The 18,430-nt window shown below is 36.8% G+C and overlaps 1 non-coding gene across 1 annotated transcript; it reads right to left on the bottom strand.

Annotated features, from left to right (window-relative positions):
• Positions 1–17,498: 17,498 nt before the first annotated feature.
• On the bottom strand, positions 17,499–17,605 carry LOC147497219 (small nucleolar RNA R71). Its single transcript, XR_015197213.1, has one exon. It is a non-coding gene; the product is annotated as a small nucleolar RNA R71 (small nucleolar RNA).
• Positions 17,606–18,430: the final 825 nt, after the last annotated feature.

Raw genomic sequence — 18,430 nt, 5'->3', positions numbered from 1 at the left:
GGCGCTCTAGGTCGATAGATGAGGGCGGGTCGCTTTCGATGAGGGCGGTCGCGACTCGACTAAATTTTCCAAAATGTGAAGGGCGCCTTGGCGCTGGCCTCGATGAAGCTTGGCCTCGAAGGGGCTGAAACCGGAGTTTAGATGAAAAAGAAAGTAAAACTTGGAGTGCATGGTGCGGGATGATGGTGGAATGTATTGTGGTTTGTTAGTGTAGAAAGAAGGGAGTTTAAATAGGTTTTGAATTGTTAAAATGAATCGGTAGGTTGCCAAAAGCTTTTTAAGGCAATTTCGGAAACAATAAAATTTCGAACCAAAACGGAAACAACTCATATTCTTGATTCTATAACAACCCTAATATCTTTCATATTGGATTTAGACTAGTAACTTCTAAACTCTCTTAGATTTCATCCTACCACCACATCTAATCATAGGTATGCCAATTACGACAATATTCTCAACCTTCACTCCAAAACAAACTCTAAAATGGAGGATCTTCTACAAATCATGATATAATAAATAATACCACCCCCAAACAATTCGGGAAGGTGGGATTAACAATAAAATCCATGCACAATTTGAAAAGAACCACATTATATTAAAATTGAAATTCAAACAACATTTAACTACCAAATTCAAAGTTAACTACGGAATTTAACAACGTAACATCCTATCTACTAAAAATAATAAAAAACAACATCAAAACAACAAACAAGAAGAAATCTAGCTACTCTTCAAGGGAGCGAGGTGGGGGTAAGAATAAGAATTTGAGTGATCAAGCATGGAAAAACCAAACACCCCACCCCCAAACAAATTTTTGAAAACAGGTTTGTAAAAATTTGTTTTAAAACGTGGGTCTTTTAAAGTCAGATTCCCGAGACTTAATGTGGGGTCATTTTACGTCAGATTCCCCTAGACTGTGCACACCCCCAAACAAGCATGAAACTGGGGTGGCACAAAGTGGATGATGCGTGGTCAACTATAAACAAATAGTCGGAAGAGTTGGGGGTCTAGCCATAAAAACATGATACTAAATGCACCCCCAAACAGAATAATGTTGTATAATTGGAAGCAAACATGTAAGCGAAGGAATGAAAACTTATGCATCCTATCAAAGAACATATGCAAACCATCATGTTGTAATTGTTTTAAATAGTTGGAATGACCAAAAAGATGAATTAGCGATACTTTAGGTGAGAAGGGAATGAAGTGTGGATCATGATGTCTTTCATGAAGCTCAGATAAGGAAAAATAAGACAAACTAGGTTTCTCACTACACTCGGGTCGAGCTTGTCTCTCAATTACGGAATGGGGTACTCATGAGATTGTGTGCTAGGCAAAAACTCTTCTTCTTTGTGAGGGTTGAAAAAATTATGGATGGTCTCGAGGCAATTGGCTCAAGGGCAAAATCGAGGTTCCTTTTAAATGGTGGGTGAATGGATGGCTTAGTTGTGGTAGATGGTTGGATTATAGGAGGTGGTAACTCAGGTGGATGGTGGTTGGTGAGTGGTTCATCGGGTGGTGGATCCTCACATGCTCTTAAGAACTCTACATCTGGCTTAGCTGAATCCACAAGGTTGTGGTTCGTGGCTTTATATTTAAGATTTTCCTCTATTTCTTCTATTGTTATTTCCTCGCCAAAAACTGAATTGAGATTCACATTGCTCTAAAGATGTAACTTCCTCGTTTTCTTGCACATTAACTTGTTCATGCCTTAGATTTGAATTGTTAATCTCCATGTCCTCACCTTCTTCCTCTAAAACACTACAAGTATCCTCAATGGCCTCATTCGAATGTGTCGAGACATCATCCAGCCGAGTGCGGTTTGCAAACTCAAAAGCCTGGACATGCTCAACGGGGAGGGTCCATATTACGAGAATGCCAATAGTTATCAAATTCTTCCTTCGTCACATCTTTATAAATATCTTCTAAAGTGTAATCATTATATTCATCATCAAGGTGGATCGATTGGGAAGTTCCCGGAGACATCGCTCAAGTTTGAGTGGTCATCCGAAACTAGTCCTAAAGAGTCGTCTACAAGAATTTCCTCATCCGGTGGGGTGTGGAGTTAATATCATGGTTAATGGGGGTCTTCGGAAGGTAATGGTTCATGAAATGTAGGGTAGGTGTGAACTAGGTTGACCGGCTTAGTTATGGGAATAGTGTTGATCTGGGGGATGGTAGAAATGTCCGCAGCGCAGTGAACCTAGTATCTTTAGGTTTAGGTTTATTTTTCTGAATTATTAATTTGTTTTGGGCCATCATTTCATCGAATGTTGTTAGCTGAGGTGAAGCTTGGTGGTGTGGGTCCGGGTTGGTATGGTGTTTGATAGTCATAGTTATTGGCGTTTGAGTGACTCACGGTTGATGTCGTCTTGTGATGGGTTAGGTTGAATTTGAATGGCTGGTTGATTGTTATTGGTGGAATTACATGAATAGTTTGGATGACTAGGAAACTTTTGATTGTATGAGTCACTATAAAAATTTGAAAATTGAGGCTCATAATTATTATTATATCCTATAGTAGGCTCAGACTCTTGATATGATGGGCATTGAGAAGCCCAATGGTCAGGACTACCACAACATGAACATGGTGAAGGGTTCCCATAATAATTACAAGATTGCTCTTGATATGATGGGCATTGAGAAGTCCAATGATCAGGACTACCACAACATGAACATGGTGAAGGGTTTGCATAATTATCATATGATTGTTGGTCTACATATTGATATGCCATATTGGTTTTTCAAATATATTATAGGGCAATTAATATGCAACCACAATTCTAAGCATACATTTCTAGATAGGCGTGTGGTATTTCATTTTAAGAAAACAAGCCTGATTATACTAGAATTAAAACTCCTCTGACAGAAGAAACAAGGAGTGAAAGAAGGAGTACCTGAATGCCTCCTTGCTTTTTACTTGAATAAGCGTCTTGTATCGCTGCGATTTCAGTGTATTTAACAAGTTAGAAACACTAAATAACTTTAAGGACTAAAATATGCATTTACCTATGAAAATTGGGCTGTTCGGATGAATTTTCCTTGTAGGGCGCGGGTAGGGCGCGGGTTCAAGGTAAGTTCAAATTAAGTTGAAATTAAGTGAATAAGGGCGGGTCGCGCTCAACATGGGCGCGGGCGCGCTCCAGGGTTTTCAAGTTTTAGGCCTTTTATCGTACTCCAAAAAATCTGAAATTTTTACAGTAATTTGCTAAGACGTCTATCAAGTATCCTGTAAAATTTCAGATCGATCGGAGCTGTGAAAGTCCCTCTACAGCCCTTCAAAGTTTGCGAAACGGTTTTTGGACACAATATAAACAACCGAATGGTTAACCCATCAAAACAAATCCAAAAATTTCCAAATTTTTAGTGGAGACTTCTGACAGATTCTAGTTGTTCCTGTAAAAAATTTAGAGCAATTGGATGTCTACAACCTCTCCTTATTGGATGGTGTTCCAGATATTAAGTGTTTGCAACACTGCAGAAACACACTGGAAACACTCTACTATTTAGGAGGTCAAAACAAATCAAAAACTCATCAAATTTTTACTACAAACTCCTGGATTAGGATAGATACTCCTGTAAAAATTATAGAATTTTTAGAACTCCCTAAGTAACCTTACTCGTCTGTTTTTCAAGAACATACGGTGTGAAAACTGAAATGCAGCACTGTAAAGATCGTATTTGTTTCACAAGGTAAACCAACTTTGAAAAATCTGAAAATATTCTAGTAAATCAACAACACATTAAATATTATGTATGAATATTTTCAGAATTTTCGAAAATTTAGAAATACCTTCACCGCAGTATTTTTCTCTGTGAATCCGCAGCCCCTATGCCTGAAACAGTGAACAGTTCCAAAAATTCAAGGAATAAGAATGAAAAATTAAAAGGGTGGGTGGGTAGAGAATGGGGGATTGCCCCTTAGATTCAAGCAATTGAATTCTTGTCTTGAACGAGATTAAGATGGCAGCGGCGCCATTTGATAACCCGTAAAAACTCAATTAGATTACTCTAACCTTATTCTTACGGTATCAATAATTTATTTCCTACTCTCACATGTATATTCATGCAATATATAGAGTACAGAATCGTTCCACTCTTAAACCTCAAGACTTAAACAAATTCAATTGAACAAACCCAAATAACAATGGTGAGAGTGATGTGTTATGTGAAATATCTATTCTATGATTATACTACGGATTCAATTTATACTAACAAGATATAATAATTCAACTACAGAAATACTAAGCTGGACTCTATGATAAGGAATTAGGGGATTGATTCCACCTCGAATCCAACTTAACAACCTAGCGTAGAATGTTGTATCTCAATTCTCACGTTCTCTTACAAATGAGAATTTCGAGTTCTAATCCCTAGTGTTCGTGGCATTTCTACGAATACTAACTAGCATGTGAGGTCGTCCACCCATTCTCATGGCGAAACACGACCTTCTAGAGTGGAATAGAATCTACAACCAATTCTATACTAACCACTAAGTTTTCATCAAGGCTTCATCAACCCTCTAATAGAGGTTTTAGCCTTGAGTCATCAAACTAACATTTCCCATTGAATCTAAACTAAACATAATATAAAGATTGAAACTTGCTAAATTTAAACCTTAATAGCAATTACTCATGCAAGAATTATTTCAATCTAATAAAGACAACTATTGAATCTAAGAATTAAACTAATTTAAGTAAAGAAATTGAACAAGATTATCAAGAACAATAATTTATTTATCTAATGAAATCAACAACAATAATTTAATACTGAATTTAAGGCAAGAATAAAAACTAATTAATTAATCTAAAACTAGATTTTAACTAAGGTTTAATGGCTACTTTTCTTATTCTAACCTAATTTATTTTCTAACCTAACTATCTACCATTAACAAAGAGCTAAGCTTTTTTTTTATACATCAGATCAAAAAATCGTGCATGGGCTTGGAGCCATGCTTTGGGCCAGAGAATCAGGCCCAAAACCCAATTCTTTCAGAGTCAAAAAGGCCTCTTCAGCTGCAGTTGGCTTCCACAGACTTTTGTCCACTTCTCCTCCTCTGATTGGGTCAAGGCTTGGACCATTGGAAAGCTCTTTCCAAGCCGGTCGTTTTGACATAAGGTAGGCCCCATTCCGAGGTCTGAGTCCAAAGATATGGTCTTCGGAAGTTCTGTTGACTTTGTGCACTGTTTCTGCCTGCGTGGACTTTGACTCTTCATCTTTTGACCGGGCTTTACAGAGGCTTTGTCTTCTTGAATCTTGGCCTTTAATCACAGAACTCCTTAGCAACCGACCTTTGCTCCTTTATCTCGCTAAAGTGGCACATTTCGCACATAATGGACTTTGAAGCCTGAAATGCATAAAAAGACGTAATCAGTATTAACTCTTACTTATTATTCACATAATTGGTCTAAAAGTATGATTGTTAAGGGGTTAAAACTACAGTTTTGGGCTCTTATCATAAACTTCCTAAATCCAAAACAACTACACTAATCGCCATGAGACGAGGAAGGGCCATGAGATGAGGGAGGGCCATGAGATGAAGATGGGCCAGAGTCATTCGTGATAGGGTTATATACTGAAAGCATTACTTTTGTATTAACTCTAATTCTTTATATTTTGAATGAGAATCATATGGGCAAATGCTATGCATATTATATATGTTAGTAGTTATATGAATGTGTCTAATACTATATGTTGTAGATGATATGGTGTGAACACACAAAAGATCATATCATTAGTACCTTAAAAAGTATAAGTAATCGTTCACAACCTAGATGGATTTGGACAAACCATTAGTACGGTTGTAGTATAATCTGGTATTAGTCTATCTTGACTATAGGATTACACTAGTACACTTTGTGTGTATTGAACAGGACCAAATGAGGTTGTTTCTCCTTATACTGATTATATAAGAGAACAAACGCCTCTGTTATTATGGATGCTTGTTCTCCTAATCCGGATATAATAATAGGCACTTACATGCATTGTACATTGCTTTAAATCATCAATGAGTGAGATTCATTTGTGAATCAACAAACTCGATGGATTAGGTAATGACATTATATGTAAGGTGTGATGTTGATTATAGAAGGAATCCATGTCCCGCAAGAAGTCGGGTTGATGATGTCCCCTTGAAGAGCTCAAATAGATTGTCATGTAAACTCTGTAGGTGGATTTATTCCGACATGACAATGAGGTTGAGTGGTACTACTCAAGGACATAAGAAGTTGATTAATGTAGTTGTCAGTAACTTGACTTAATCAACGGATATTCGATATCTTAAATACGGGGAGATTAACGAGCATATAATATGGAGCCCATAAACGCTGACATGTAATTTGGGATTAGGGCGGTAGTGCAACAATGGCCTTTAGTGGAATAAGCCATTTGTTGACGGACTTGGGTCGTGTGTTCTGGGCGAACATGGGAAGCCCCAGGCCCGTCAGGAGGCCCAACCCTAATTTCTCCTCATGGTCCCTGTTGTAGCCTATAAATAGAATACTCTCTCTCTCTAGCTGAAATTCACTATTCATCTATATTAGAAAAAGAAGCAAGGAAAGATAGATCCAAAATTGGATCTAGCTTTGGGAGAAAGAAGGGGATTGGTAGATCGTTGCCCACATAACGTCCACTCTGTTCTAAAGGAATACAACAGAGGATCAAGGGGTTGATTTCGGATTTGATAAAGCTTTGATTCTCAGAGATTACATTTTAGCCGATTCTAAAAGGTATGTTCTCTAATCCAAAATTGTGTGAACCCCATTAATTTCGATGCGCGTGGGTTCTCGCGGTTTGTAGAAATATTGATTTTGAAAATAACGGTTCCTAAAATTCGGCCTTCTGCAACGACGCTCATGCCTCATAGACTCATCTGAAGAAGAACCCTCGTGGGGTGGCATGCGTTGTAGAACTTCCACTCGGAACCTGTGTTGTGCTTCCATAAATGCCTTCATCTCTACCCAACGCTCATCATCGCGTTGGGCGTTTGTCTCCACAGTCTTCTGTAGGTTAATATTTTCATCATGAATGGCAACCTGCCTATTCCGCAAGTCTTCACAAATATGGTTTAGGGAACGCAAACCATGATGCAGCACTGACATGCATTCCATATCCGAATTACACCTCTCCAAGGCATTGGCATCAAAACATGCCATGTCCTCCCCCTCCTCATCCGAATTAACATTTTCCACAACCCTATCTCCAGGCAATCTCCACACCTTCTGAATACATTCCGTATAAGCAATTGCATTTGCATGCAACTTCAACATAGTCCGCTCACTTTTTGGTTTCTCACCAAAAGACATCATGATCTTAGTAGTCAGAATAGGGAATGGTGTGGTACTTGCTCCAACTCCTCTAATCATAGTTAACAAGAAGTCAATTATACAAAAATCATGCCTCTTTTGTTGTAATACCCAAAGGATGTGCAGACAGTTCAGACTGATGTCACTGAACTTCTCTTTCCCAATGATATTCTTACCAACCCACTGAGTTACAGCCAGCTGGTTGGTTCTTAGAGACGACTGTCGGATGCAATGCGATTTCGCATTGTACTGTCCCTCCAAAATAGTCTCTCTCATCAACGCCTCTACCCCCCCCCCCCCCTATACTGGGATTCCTGCACGGTGGCTACAAGGTGGAGGTTTCGCTCAATGGCCAGAACATAAGTCAACATCCAAGCACCCACTTCTTTCTTCGCATCATTCACCCTCGATTTCCCACTTCTTGTAAAAATTCCAAACCAAATTCTCATGGTAAAAATCATTCTCCGTATACCACAACTTTTGTCAATCCCTATGTTTCATCTCGTTATTGTAAAATGGTGCAAAATGGTCCGATTTCAAAAACTGTTCTAGGAGGATTTTGCGTTTTTGGGCCATTGAGTATTGGAATTCGAAATGTGGGTTTGAATAAGGTGGGGGAGAGTAAATGGAACACGGAATCGAACTTTGGGTTGATTGGAGTGATCGGAGTCGGTGGTGATTTGATTTTGGTGGTGTTTCGGTGGTTTAATGGAGGTATGGAGATGTGTAGAAGGTGAATGTGAAAACAAATAGTGAAATGGGAGTAAGGGAAACCTTTTGGCGTGGTGGTTTTTGGGTTTTCTTTTTCTTTTTTTTTTTGTTAGGGTTTAATGGAGGCTGATGGAGGCATGGAAGAGAAATCGCGAACTGGTTTTGGGTGTGAAGAAGATGCACGTGCGCGACACATGCGTGCAAGATTTGGGCCCAAGCCCAATAAATTTCGAAAAATACCCATTTTGTCCCTATGCGCGCAAAATTAAAATTGAAATTCTCGACTCGTTACTGGTCCGAATTTTGTGAATGAGATATGAAAACAATCAGGAGAGAATTTCCAATTCATTTATCCATAAAACACTTAATGCTAACTATGGTTGACATTTAAAAAGGTTGAAAATGCCTCGAAGTACGTGAATGACGTAAGTTATGTGAACAAATGAAATCTAAATTCATAGATAATGTCAACCCGAATCAAAATACGATTAAACTGTATAAGCAACAGAAATGGAAACAATCAAGAATGGAAATACCAACACCCCACCCCCAAACAAATTTTATAAAACAGAGTTTAGAAAATTTGTTTTAAACGTGGGTCTTTTAAAGTCAGATTCCCGACACTTGCTAGATTACTATTTTTATGGTTTTAATATTTTTACTTTTTATGAATACATATTAATATAAGGAAAAAAATAATAAAGCAATAAGGACATAATTCACACCATAGATAAACATGACTCAAAAACCAAGAAAATATATGAGAGTGGAAAGCGTGAATTACGTTAAACGTGGACTTAGGATCCGGTACTTACAACCACACACTCCAATAGGAGGGCCCGGTTACCTGAATGGTGCACTTACCAATATATGGAAGTGAAAGAAAATACACCAAAAATCAAAGGTCAGTCCTCATAGACAGGGTCCTGCAAAAGAACATCCTCTACATCAGGGGACATTAACTTGTGAAAATGTTTTAACCGTTAGCCATTGACTTAAAAGGTATTATTGTCCTTGGGATTTACCAAGGTGATTGCCCCGTAAGGGGTAACTTCAGTAACTAGAAAAGGACCAGACCAACGAGTTTTTAATTTCCTGGGAAAAATATGCAAATGGGAGTTGTAAAGCAAGACCTTTTGACCAACCACAAACTCTTTGCGCATGATTTGCTTATCATGAACACCTTTTTGTTATATCCCAGTCGCCTTAGTATGCGGATATTGTTAACTATCTTGTAACAAAACAGTTTCCCTCTCATTGGAGACAACAGGATAAATATAAGTTTCTTGTTGAGGTTAGGAATTTTTTCTAGGATGATTCATACTTGTTTAAATCATGCCCTGATCAGATTGTTAGGATATGTGTCCCTGAGAGTGAGTTTCATAGTATTCTCTCTTTTTTGCATGAGCATGCATGTGGTGGTCACTTTGGTCCGAAAAAGACAGCTACCAAGGTTTTGCAGTGTGGTTTTTATTGGCCTACTCTCTTTAGGGATGCACATGAGTTTTGTTTGAGTTGTGATAGATGCCAGTGTACAGGAAATATTTCACATAGGAACATGATGCCTCTTTCCCCTATTTTAGTTGTGGAGCTTTATGATGTGTGGGGTATAGATTTCATGGGTCCATTTCCTCCTTCCTTTGGTTATCTTTATATCCTTGTTGTCGTAGACTATGTTTCTAAGTGGGTTGAAGCGGTGCCATGTAAAACGAATGATCATAAAGTCATAGTTAACTTTTTAAAATATAATATATTTTCTCGTTTTGGTACTCCTCGTTCAATTATAAGTGATAATGGTACTCATTTTACACATCGAGCATTTGAATCTTTAATGAAAAAGTACTCTATTACTCATAAGCTTGCTACCCCATACCGTCCTCAAACTAGTGGCCAAGTTGAAGTATCTAATAGGGAAATTAAATGGATTTTAGAAAAGACTGTACAACCTGGCCGTAAGGATTAGTCTCAATGTCTTAATGATTCTCTTTGGGCTTATAGAACTGCTTATAAGACTCCTATTGTATGTCTCCTTATAGGCTTGTATTTGGAAAGGCATGTCATTTGCCTGTAGAATTGGAACATCGTGCTTTTTGGGCCATTAAAACTTTTAACTTTGTTATGCGTAAGGCAGGTTCACAACGTAAACTTGAATAAGTTAGCTGAGTTAAAGAATGAGGCTTATGAGAATGCGAAGATTTACAAATAGCGGACTATGATTTTTCATGATAAATCTATTCTTCGCAAGTCTTTTGAACCTAATAAAAAAGTTTTGCTATATAATTCTCATTTGCGTCTTTTTCCTTGTAAGTTACGTTTTAGGTGGACTGGTCCTTTCATTGTTAAAACTATTTTTCCTCATGGTGCTGTTGAGATAGAAGATCCTATGGATGGTCGTGTGTTTAAGGTAAATGGTCAATGTTTGAAACCATACCTTGATGGTTTGGCCAGGAAGGATGTGGAAGAGGTAAGTCTTATTGATCCTGTTTATCATGACTGATTGATTATAATGTATGCTTTATTGTTTTTTGTTTCTTTTTAGGATTTGTTTATTTCCTCTTATTAGAGTCACTTCGCATTGATTCAATGCAATTCATTTGAGCCCCTAGTATACTTTAGCTTGACATAGCGTTAATCCAAAAATCGGTTATGTGAAGCATTCGTTTGCTAAAGATGTTAACTGTAGCGCTTGTGGTAGGCAACCCATGTTTTTATTTTGTTGAGTCTTGTGTACACATATCTCATGCATTCCACTTTAGCACCTTTTCTCCATCTTTTTGGAGACATGTAACTCTATGGAATGAGATAAGTGACATATTTTAGTCATTGTAGTAATTGGTTCCTTATAGTGTAGGAACCGTTATTTCAGAATAAATATTTCTACAAATTGTGAAAACCATGCGCAGCGGAATTAATGGTTCTCACGATTTTGGAATGGAAAACATACCTTTAAATCAGCTTCTTGATATCTCTGAGAATCCAATAGCTATGAAATCGAAATCAACCTCTTGATCTTCTATTATATTCCTTTCAATAGATTGGACGTTGTGTGGGCAACGATCTACCAACCCCTTTCTTTCTCACAAAGCTAGAACCAATTTTGGATCTATCTTTCCTTGCCTCTCTTTTCCATCTAGATTAATAGTGAATTTCGGCCAGGAGAGAAGGGTTTCTATTTATAGGCTATAACAGGGACCATGAGGAGAAATTAGGGTTGGGCCTCCTGACGGGCTTGGGCTTCCCATGTTCGCCCAGAACACACGGCTCAAGTACGTCAACAAATGGCTTATTCCACTAAAGGTCACTGTTGTACTACCGCCCTAATCCCAAATTACGTGTCAGCATTTATGGGCTCCATATTATATGCTCATTGATCTCCCCGTGTTTAAGATATCGAATGTCCGTTGATTAAGTCAAGTTACTAACAACTACATTAATCAACTTCTTATGTCCTTGAGTAGTACCACTCAACCTCATTGTCATGTCGGAATAAATCCACTTAAAAGGTTTACATGACAATCTTTTTGAGCTCCTCAAGGGGACATCATCAACCCGACTTCCTGCGGGTCACGGATTCCTTCTATAATCAATAACACACCTTACATACAATGTCATTATGCAATCCATCGAGTTTGTTGATTCACAAATGAATCTCACTCATTGATGATTTAAAGCAATATACAATGCACATAAGTGCCCGTTATCATATCCGGATTAAGGGGACAAGCATCGATAATAACAGAGGCGTTTGTTCTCTTATATAGTCAGTATAAAGAGAAACAACCTCACTTGGTCCTGTTCAATACACAGAAAATATACTAGTGTAATCCTATAGTCAAGATATACTAAAACCAGATTATACTACAACCGTACCAATGGTTTGTCCAAATCCATCTAGGTTGTGAACTATTACTTATACTTTATAAGATATTGATGATATGATCTTCTGTGTGTCCACACCATATCATCTACAACATAAAGTATTAGACACATGCATATAACTAATAACATATATAATATGCATAACATTTGCCCATATGATTCTCATTCAAAATATAAAGAATTAGAGGTAATATAAAAGTAATGTTTTTAGTATATAACCCTATCATATAGATATTATCACTGTTATATCTTTGGTAAAGGTACTAATTTCTACAGGTGACTCAAGCTTTATTTTTCGTTCATGGAGCTATTAGTAACCTCTTTCCTTTATCTTTACTTGTCCATGTTGTTATCTTTTTAATTTGAGCATATAAGTCAACATTGAGGAAAATGCCTAACATAAGTTTGGGTGTGGGAACAAAATATTTTGTTAGCGAAAAATAAAACTTATACTATGCACTTAGAGATAGTGGTATTGTTTCCTTTTCTATGATGATTATAGTCTAGAAGTCTCATTTAGCATTAGAATTAATAGTAGTTTTTAGAAACTTAGGTTAATATATAGGTAATACTCATTGCATCTTTTCATAAATGTATTGCATGAACATCATGATTGTACTTGGCAACATTTTTCTGAGACCTAGGTTTGTGTGCTTAATTTTACATATCCTTTGAGAATCTAGTCTAAAAGCCTCATATGAGTTAATATTTGAGTGATGACATAAAGGAGAAGTTAATTCCAAATAGAGAAATCACACGTCCACTTGCTTGACTACCATACCATATCCTAAGCGAGAATTTAGGCCCTCTTTAGATCGATATAGCTAGAAATTCCAACCTAAAGAATATTTTTTCCTCTAGTCGCCCCACTGAGCCTTTCATTAGCCTTTTCATAAACCACAAATTCTTTATCCTTTATAAAAACAAAATAAATATAAATATAGCCTACCACTAGATAAGTTTGAGAAATAGGATGACATGAAGAAAAGAAAAGAGAAAGACCTATGGAAAACCAATATTTGTTAGTTGCTTCAAAAGTAAAATAAGGAAAATAAAAGAAAGTTTTCATCCAAAGAAAAGAAAAAATGAATAGAAATAAAATAAAAAGTTAGAACTCCAAAAACATAATCAAATGAGTCAAAAGCCAAAACAAGGGCTAAGGATGGAAACAAAGTGTAGAAGCAAAGTAAGAACAAGGTTTTCTCTAGTTACATAATTTGAATACCTTATTTTCTCAGACTTGTCTATTTTGTTTATCCATTCCATTTATTCTTAAACTATCACCTAAGTAATACATAACACCTAATAAAAACCTTTAGCTCAATTAGGAATAGGTTGGTGTGATAGTAAGTGGCAGATATGTTTGATCGACCTCGGCTCTCTTGGATGTCATTAAGATTGAAAGGAAAAGTGTGCCCATATTTATGTTATTTTGTCTAGTTAGTTACTATAAGTTCCTTTGATTAGTCTATTTCCTTGGTTTTACATAAATCAATGCAAATACAAAGAAACGGGTTGAGACTGAGGACTTTACGGAGTTGTGAGATTTTCACGTCTTGAATACAGAGAGAATGCACAAAACAAGATATGCAGTAACATGTGTATGACATTATAAAGCTACTGTAAAAAGTTGAGGTATTGTTATCAAGAGGTCAGAGCACACCCGCGTCTTAAGAAGCCTATGTCAGAGCGGGACCCGCGCTTCCTTCTAATTTCAGCTGAATAACAATTTTTTCTAGAACCTTCGCAGCTTCGTGCTAACCGCTTGGATTTCAATTTGGGAAGTTCGAAAAGGATTCAAACATGAAAGGAAAGGTTTCCAAAAAGGGATTCCAAGGCTTAAACGCCCTAATCCATCTCTAGAAAAACAAAGGAAGTGGAGAGCTCTTTCGCTCTCTCGCCCCATCAGAAAAACTCAAGAACGGTCCGAGAGCTTGTTGGAGAAGAAGAAGTGGAGTTGCTGAAGAAGAAGCCAACACCTACCACACGGTTTTGTTAATGATTTCTCTTCCTTATTCCTTTGTTTCTTCCACCATGTTTATGAGTAGCTAAACTCAAAGCTAGGGCTTTGGTGAAGCCTTAAACTTGTGTTGGATATCTTTATGTTACTGTTACTGTTCTCCAACCAATTTTAAATGATTTATATATTGTTTTCACATTGATGTTAGTGGTTTGCTTGCATTGATTATATCTTGAATGATTAAATTTCATATCTTGACTAGTTAATCGTAGGATTACTATTCCATTAGCATTATAGCATGGTTTTTTATTATATATTGGATCTGTGAGGATTTTTCCTTAATAAGACAACTCTTGCTAGGGAGTCATATGTTTGCATGCTGAAATTCAATTCGACTTCATGTATAGATGCATATTAGGGCTTAAACAAACACATATTCGAGGAAGTTAGGGTTTCCTTTCCTTCATGCTACTCGTAATTACATGAGAACTTTAAAACAGTGAATTAAGATAACCGTACCTACAAGAGTCTAAGGTGGAATCAAACGCCTTAGTGTTTCCACCATTCATAGTTAATACAAGTTTTATAATTTTCATAGTATAATTAAAATAGTTAGTAATTAAACAATCTTCAAATCAACAACCATAATATTCATATTAGGTTCAGTAGTATTTTAGAATTCAGTTATTCCAAGATCACAATCCCTGTGGGTTCTACCTTGTTCTCGCACACCTACTATAATAAACCTTGTGCGCTTGCAAGTAATAATAGTAATAAGAGTTAATTAACCTGTTTATTTCGGTTGGTTAAATTTCTATCACCAGCTTAGGAGCAACAGTGCAAAAAAGTCAAAGTTAAAAGTCAAGTCAACTGTCAAAGTCAAAGACTCAAGACTGAAAGTTACTGACCCGGGGACCTAAAGCCAAATTCAAGACTTATAATATGTGGTTAGGTCAAAAGCCCCTATGATTGTTTATAGAAGGAAGGGTATAATTGTAAATGGTGTTCAATATAAACCAAAGTTCCAGAGAAAGATCATTACCCTATATCTAAATCTTTGGTCATTAGGAGTAGGTTAAATGTTTTTTAATTTAAATTGTTATTTCCTTATTTTCCATTTTCATGTTCTTCAAGCTTTAGTGTAAACCAAGTTCTTAATCAATTCAATACAAGTTTCTTAATAATTTCAATACAAGTTTTCTTATCATTTCAATACAAGTTTAAAATTGAGAGTAATTCCAAATAGCCAAAAGAGACTAGGAGAGAAGAGTTACAAAGTTTAGTGTTCCATCCATCACAAACCTTCCTCTAAACAAAGAATCTAAGATGAACAACAAGACCCTTTTCACCACTAACAAATATTCTTCTTCAAATGGCGCCACCGTCATGGATTCATATGGGAATAGGAAGATGGAAAAGAGCAACAATCATTGAACCCTTCTTCTCAATCTTCATTTCAATTTTTTATTTTTATTTTCTAATTTTCGTTACTGATGTTTTGTTTTTGTGTGTTTCCAATACAATTCTGCGTAAAAGGAGCCCGACAGTAGCACGAGACGACCCATCGGAACTTGCTATAGAAAACAGAGTGCAAACGGAGAAAACAAACACGTGTCGCACCTATCACACGTACGCCTGTGAATGAAATGCACCCACATATGTCAAACATGCGTCCGCGTACTACACACTCCTGCAAACCATTTCCCAGCAGACATAAATGACACGCGACCGCGCCGCACCTCGTTTTTAGCAGACGAAGATTATGTTGGCTCAGAATCTTCATATGTAAACCCACTCTAATTTACCATAGTCTGTTTAATTCAATTGTTAGTAGATAAAAAGTAGAGGGATTTATAAGTTTTTGAGTTTTCAAAAACCAAAAATTCAATTAAAAATGCAATTTAAAAATTAAAAATGTTTTTTTTAATTAAAATGAATTAGTAATACATCAGCAAGATTAAAAATGTTAGAATTAGTTTAGTAGCATGTTTAGGTTTTAGTTTTCAGTAAATGTTGTTTATGCATGATTAGATTAAGATAATATCATATAAGTAAGTCAAAACAAAACACAAAAAAATTAATTAGGTTAAACACAAAATAGTTTAAGCTTTAGGAGTTTAGTCTTTTGGTTTAAGTTTACTCACCAAAAGTTGGGGATTGAACCAACTTGGACCGGTTGGATGTGCATGGCACAAAAGAGTAGTACTACGCACGCACATCACAACCCAACTTGGGGGTCGAAGTACCAATCTTTGGTGAACACTTTCCAAACTTTTACGTATTTTGTTTAATTAAGTTATTAGTTAATTAAGTTAAACATAGTTAATTTTTGTGTTTACCGCTTTTATAGTTTAAGCCCACGAAGGCAAAGTTGTTTTAGCCCATAAAGGCAATCAATTGTAATTTATTTGTTTTGCCAACATTTCGACCAGACTTGTGGTCTTAGTTAGATTAAATTTGTAACCGTAAGGAAAAGCTCAAACGGTGGGTTGACACAAATGACACCAAACACTTCGTCAACCCCACCACGTCGCCTTCACCCCAAGGGTCGTGTACGCACACCTTGGGAGGTAATTTCTAACCTCCTCGCTACAAACTGTAAGAGGATACTTGTCTGTTACTAAGCATGGTTGGATGATTGTTTGATTTACATTTCAGTCTCGTCTTTACAATTAACGCTAAGGCTAGACCAGAACCATAAAAGAACAAAAAGTAGGATTAAGACCCACTTTAGAACGAACGTTACGTGAAATGTTTAATACATAAACCAAATTAAAAAGATAAAATCTACCAAGCAGAACCAATTTAGTCACCTTTATCAGGACAAACATCTAGCACGGACAAAGAGAGTAGTAAACTACCAGATTCCAGTGGACCAACCACCTTCCTAACACCCCTCCCTCAGAAATACAATGGGTGAGATTCTTGGTGGCACACCATCTGGTGAAGGAGTGATCTTCTCCCTCGACGCGTGTAGTTCTAAAAACCCAATTTTGCGCCCACTATTACATTCAAACAGGCATAATATCTAATTTATAGACATTGCATGCAATCTTTTCAAAAACTTCAAAGCTACAAATGAATTTTGTTGTTTGAGCATCCAACACATTTGTGTGCGCATGTAAGTAGATTATAAAATAGTCTCACAATCATGCATGATACTACAATCAGGTTACACAAAGCTTAGCGTGTTTAAAACTTACCCACATAGGAGAGCACGTCGATCTCAAAATTCTTCTATTTTTCATCTCCCATCTATTAGGATGGCGGATGAAGTAGTTCAAGCTGAAGAGCCTCTTTCTAGTTTCTACACACCGTTACAAGATGGACCTCCTTCTTATATAAGACTCACACAGCTCAATAACGATTTCTGCATCCCTTCTAACGTGTTCAATCTCTTACCCATCTTTCACGATCTCGAACACGAGTTACCATACGAACACCTACGCAGGATACATGAGGTCTACAATATGTTTAATCATCCGGGCATTTTTTATGTTCATGTTAAACTAAGAGTGTTTCCCTTCACTCTAGCTGGCAAAAGCCACGCATGGCTTCTATAGTAGAAGCCTAATTCATTCGATACATAGGAAAATGTATTGTTGTCATTCATGAAGAAATTTTTTCCACCAAAGAAAATAGAGGAAATAATAAACAAGATATAATTCTTCAGACAGAGTCTGAGTGAGACATTCTCCGAAGCATGGGATAGATTCTCTGACCTGATCCATTCATGTCCTCACCATAAACCCAAAAAATCCACACTTCTCTAATGTTTCTTCAAAGGTCTTCTACAAGAACACAAAGTCACACTGGATATCATGAGTAATGGAAATTTTTTAGATAAAGGTGCTACATAAGCTCTAACCTTTCTAGAATACCAAGCTGAAAAAAGTACTCATTGGGGTAACACAAACAATTCCAAAACATCCCAGCCCAGTACCTCTAAAGCCAATGGTATATTTGAGGTAAAATACGATTCAGAGATGAAAACCCTAATCAAAACCTTCACAAGAAAGATAGATGCCCTTGTAACAAAACAGAAGGACCATACTCCCCAACCAGTCATGAACATCGATATAGCACCATGCGCTTTCTGTTTAGATCTAAATCACGTATCTACCCACTGTCCCTTTCTTAAAAACATAACATCACTTCATCCAGAAGAAGTATGTGCTTTTAATATACCAAATGCACCATGTAGGCACCCAAATTTTCAATGAAACACTAATCCACAAAACTAACCACCTCTAGGGTTCACAATTCATGTCAATCCACAAAATACATTCAATTAGTTTAGACAAGGACAATGTACCTACAACAATCATAATAGAGCAATGGTTCCATCCAACTTTAACTAGAACTACCAAAATCCACCAATCAATAACCAAATAGACTTAGTACCAGTTGTAAAACCTATTAATGTCTTATTAGACAAAACATCTGAGATGATGATATCCTTAATACATTAGCAATCTCAAATCTTGGTGTCCATACAACAATCTCTAAGCTACCTAACTCAAAAGAAAGCCCAAAAAAGTGTGTTCCCTAGACAAGCAGTCCCTAATCTTGAACA

Source organism: Coptis chinensis, chromosome 5 (assembly GCF_015680905.1).
Source record: "Coptis chinensis isolate HL-2020 chromosome 5, ASM1568090v1, whole genome shotgun sequence".
NCBI classification, from domain to species: domain Eukaryota; kingdom Viridiplantae; phylum Streptophyta; class Magnoliopsida; order Ranunculales; family Ranunculaceae; genus Coptis; species Coptis chinensis.
Note: the sequence above shows the minus strand (reverse complement) of the source record. Positions and strands in the feature narration are given on the sequence as shown.